This window comes from Apium graveolens, chromosome 7, assembly GCF_009905375.1.
Source record: "Apium graveolens cultivar Ventura chromosome 7, ASM990537v1, whole genome shotgun sequence".
NCBI classification, from domain to species: domain Eukaryota; kingdom Viridiplantae; phylum Streptophyta; class Magnoliopsida; order Apiales; family Apiaceae; genus Apium; species Apium graveolens.
In genome coordinates, this window is record NC_133653.1 from 247651089 (window position 1) to 247656245 (window position 5157).

General features: G+C 38.1%; 1 non-coding gene across 1 annotated transcript; it reads right to left on the reverse strand.

Moving 5' to 3' along the window:
• Positions 1–1651: 1651 nt before the first annotated feature.
• Positions 1652–1758, reverse strand: LOC141675430 (small nucleolar RNA R71). The gene has a single exon (XR_012556083.1). It is a non-coding gene; the product is annotated as a small nucleolar RNA R71 (small nucleolar RNA).
• Between the last annotated feature and the right edge of the window lie 3399 nt (positions 1759–5157).

Sequence of the window (5157 nt, forward strand, 5' to 3'; positions counted from 1 at the left end):
AGCATCACTCACGATGTAGAATAAATGTGATTAATTAATTAATCATATTTAATAAATTAGAGAATTTATATAAATAATGATAAAATAGTTTTATTATTATTTATTTCTACTACCGGCTTAATATTGAACCTACAGGGTCACACCATAAAAAGAGAATGATTTAATGGTGGAGGAATTAATTAATAATGGCTAATAATTATTTATTTGTGAAATAAATAATTAATTGGAAAATTTAATAATTGATTAAATGAGATTTAATTGATTATAAAATAATTAAGAAAAGTTCTTAATATTATTAATTAAAGGATTTAATTTTTGGAAATTAAATCAAGAGAGAGAATTATTTCTAAAGTGTTTAGAAAAAGGATTAATGATTAAAAGGTGTTTTAATTATTAATGAGAATAATAAATGGGATAAAAATAATAATATTTATGGGAAAATTTCAGCTGAAAATTTTGCCTATAAATACACTATTATAGACCCTAATTTTATTCTAACCCACATCGAAGTTGAAAACCCAAAAAGTTTGGAAAACCCAATTCTCTCCACCTCTTTCCTCCTCCTTAACATCGTTTTCTTGGTGGATACCGGTGGAGTGCTTCACACTTGAGGAGCAACTGGTAAGAATCTCTGATCGTTGTCTCCGAATTATTTTAAAAGTTTAGATTCGATCCCTCGAATTTTTATTCACGATTCATATGCTTTTATTTGGATTTTGTATGTGTAAAAGTGTTTTGCCATGACCCCGCTGCGTTAAAAATCCAACAAGTTAAAGTTAGTTAGTATAATCTCTTAGTTTAATCATAAACCCAACTTGTTATTTGTCTTAGCATTGAACGATAGCCATATCATTGTTGCATAAGTGCATAAATTGAATTTAACCTAAACCAGTCTCTATAGGAACGAACTAGAAAGAATTCTATATTACTTGCGAACGCTTATACTTGCATGTAAATTTAGCGCGTGTTTTTGTCCTACCAAGTTTTTGGCGCCGCTGTTGGGGACTCGGTGTTAATTTTTAGTTTATTTGCTTGACATTAGTGGTCGTGAAAGTTCACTGACTCATATATTTTACTTGTTTGCTTATTGTTTTTTCAGGTACTCTAGAGAGCGTTTATGATAACGCGTTCTCGATCTTGCAAGAGAACACCGGATAAAGCAGAGGAAGAAGTTGCAAAAGTAGTAGAAGAAGTTCTTGTTGAGGAGAAAGTAGAAGAAGAAATCTTAGTTGAGAAAGCTGAAAAAGAAGTTGTTATTGCAATGGGAGAACCAGCAACGAATCCGAAGGCTTTGATGGATTACTCTCAACCAAAGATCAATGATATTCAGTATAGCATTGTCAGACCAGCCATAGCGAATAACACTTTTAAAATCATGGCTAGCATGATTCAGATGGTGCAGAACTCAGTCCAGTTTGGGGGTTCTCCAACAGAAGATCCCAACATGCATATTAGAGATTTCATCAAGATCTGTGACACTTTCAAATTCAACAACGTTTCTGAAGATGCTATTAAGCTGAGGATTTTCCTATTCTCTCTGAGGGATAAAGCTAAGTGTTGGTTGCATTCTTTACCACCAGGCTCAATTACTACTTGGGAAGATCTTGCTCAAAAGTTTCTCACTAAATTCTTCCCTATGGAAAAGACAGCTGCAATTAGAAATGCTCTTACTCAATTTGTGCAGCAATTATGAGAGTCTTTATGTGAAACTTGGGATCGTTATAAGGAAATGCTTAGAAAGTGTCCTCATCATGGGATGCCTGAAAGGAAGATTATCAAATGCTTTTATAATGGCTTGGGAGCGCAATCTAGACCCATGCTTGATGCAGCATCAGGTGGAGCCTTATGTGCTTAGAGCTACGATGAAGCTTATGAGTTGATTGAACTGATGGCTGCTAATGAATACCAGAACCCTTCTCAGCAACTACATCAAGGCAAGGTAGCAGGAATTCTGGAGGTAGATGTAGCTACTTCTATAGCTACTCAGCTTAAGGCTTTAATGATGAAGGTGGATTCTTTGGCTATTTATGGGTTTGTGAGCTTTGTGCTGGGGCGCATAATATGGAGCAGTGTGTTATTTCTAGTGAATCAACTTAGTTTGTGAGCAACTTTCAGAGGTCGCAACAACGAGTTCCAGCCACCTATCATCCCAATAACCGCAATCATCTTAACTTCAGCTCGAGCAATAATCAGAATGCGGTGTAACAGCCTTATCAGTAGTATAAAGCAAAGCAATTCAACCCTCCTAGTTTTCAGCAACCGCAATATGCACCAAGACAATAACTCCAACTTCAACCATCTAATGAAAAATCTGAATTGGAGGAGTTGAGGTTCATGTGCAAGAGCCAAGCGGTTTCTATCAAGACCTTGGAGAATCAAATTAGGCAGATTGCCAATGCCTTGCTGAATCGACAACCTGGTACACTCCCTAGTGACACAGAAGTTCCATGAAAGAAGGAAGAAAAAGAACAGGTAAAGGCAATTACATTAAGGTTTGGGAAGGTTGCGAACCCCGAAAAATATCAAGTTCCGGAAGATGAAGTTGCGGCTGAAGAAGATGTGCAGAAGGAAGCAGACGTGGAATTAAAGAAGAAAACTGTGAAATAAAAGTTGCCTCCAAAGATTAAAGATCCTGGAAGCTTCACTTTTCCTTGCACTATTGGAAACTTGTCGTTCGACAAGTGTTTGTGTGATTTGGGAGATAGCATCAATCTGATGCCTTTATCTGTCTTCAAGAAGTTGGATTTACCTGATCCTAAGCCTAATTATATGTCCTTGCAGTTGGCCGATCGTTCTATTACATATCCACGAGGCATTATGGAGGATATCTTGGTCAAGGTGGACAAACTCATCTTTTCTGCTGACTTTGTAATTCTTGATTTCGAGGAAGATAAAAAGATTCCCATAATCTTGGGAAGACCATTCTTGGAAACTGGCTGAACCTTGATTGATGTGTAGAAGGGTGAGCTCACTATATGAGTACTGGATCAGGACGTGACTTTTAATATATTCAATGCCATGAAATTCCCTACTGATAATGAGGAGTGCTTAAAAGTGGAATTGGTCGATTCTGTGGTTACTTTAGAACATGATCAAATGCTAAGGTCTGATGCCTTAGAGAAAGCCTTTTTAGGAAATTCAGATAGTGAAGATGATGAAGGTGATGAGCCATTACAGTATTTGAACGCTTCTCCTTAGAAGCGAAGGATGGATATGCCTTTTGAATCTCTTGGAATGTCAGAACTCAAATATGCCGAGGGGCATCTCAAGCCATCTATTGAGGAAGCTCCTACACTCAAGCTTAAACCTTTGCCTTAACACTTAAGGTATGCTTTTTTAGGTGATGCATCTACTTTGCCTGTTATTATTACATCTGACCTTTCAGGTAGTGATGAGGAAAAGCTCTTGAGAATTCTGAGAGAGTTCAAATTGGCAATTGGATGGACTATAACATATATCAAGGGAATCAACCCTTCTTATTGCATGCATAGAATTCTGCTAGAGGAAGGAAGTAAGCCAACTGATGAGCAACAAAGAATGCTAAATCCGATCATGAAAGAGGTCATGAAAAAGGAAATTCTCAAATGGCTAGATACAGGGATCATCTATCCTATTTTTAATAGTTCTTGGGTGAGCCCAGTTCAGTGTGTGCCGAAGAAAGGAGACTTCACCGTGGTTGCTAATGAAAAGAATGAGCTCATTCCTACTAGAATAGTCATGGGGTGGAGAGTTTGCATGGATTACAGGAAGCTGAACAAGGTAACAAGGAAAGATCACTTCCCTCTTCCTTTTATTGATCAGATGCTTGACAGGTTGGCTGGGCATGAATATTACTGTCTTTTGGATGGCTATTCGGGTTATAATCAGATTTGCATCGCTCCAGAAAATCAGGAAAAGACTACCTTCACTTGTCCGTTCGGTACTTTTGCCTTTTGGAGAGTTTCTTTTGGATTGTCTGGTGCACCAGCTACATTTCAGAGATGTATGATGTCTATCTTTTCTGACATGATTGGTTAGAATGTGAAAGTGTTCATGGATGATTTCTCTGTGTTCGGGGACTCTTTTGACGAGTGCTTGCAAAATCTTGGCACAGTTCTTAAAAGGTGTGTTGAGACCAATCTGGTTCTCAATTGGGAGAAATATCACTTTATGGTGCAACAGGGCATCATTCTTGGGCACAAAGTCTCTAGTAAAGGTCTTGAGGTGGACAAAGCCAAGGTGGGGGTCATTGAAAACCTTCTACCACCAATTTTTGTTAAGGGAATCCGTAGTTTCCTTGGTCATGCGAGTTTCTATCGGCGGTTCATCAAGGACTTTTCTAAAATCTCTACACCGTTGTGCAATCTATTAGAGAAAGATTTCCCTTTCAAGTTTGATGATGAGTGCTTAGCTGCTTTTGAGAGCTTAAAGAAGAGTTTGATCACGACACCTGTCATAACTGCACCTGATTGGAATGAGCCTTTTAAAATGATGTGCGATGTAAGTGACTATACAGTTGGAGCAGTTCTTGGGCAAAAGAAGAACAATATATTTCATGTGATCTACTATGCTAGTAAGACCCTCAATGATACTCAACCGAACTATACTACTACTGAGAAGGAACTCTTGGCCATTGTCTACGATTTTGAGAAGTTTCGATCTTATTTGCTTGGGACGAAGGTGATAGTTTTCCCTGATCACTCTGTTATTCCCTATCTCGTCTCGAAGAAGGATTCGAAACCTAGATTGATTCGATGTGTTCTTTTACTTCAGGAGTTTGAGTTGGAGATCAAGGATAGGAAAGGTACTGAGAATCAAGTTGTGATCATCTATCTCGGTTAGAAGATCCAAGTATGGCTTCACAGGATAAGACATTATTAAATGAGTCTTTTCCCGATGAGTAGTTGTTTGGGATGCAAGAAGAAGAACCGTGGTTCGCAGACATTATGAACTACCTTGTGAGAAACATTATGCCTCCAGACTTGTCTTCTACTCAAAGAAAGAAGTTTCTTCACGAGGTGAAGTGGTACATATGGGATGAGGCATTTTTGTTTCATCAAGGAGCTGACCAAATCATCATGAGATGTATTCCGTACAGCAAAACGGAGGGTATCTTGCGAGACTGTCATTCGACTATTTATGGAGGCCACTATGGTGGAGAAAAGACAGAAGCTCGTA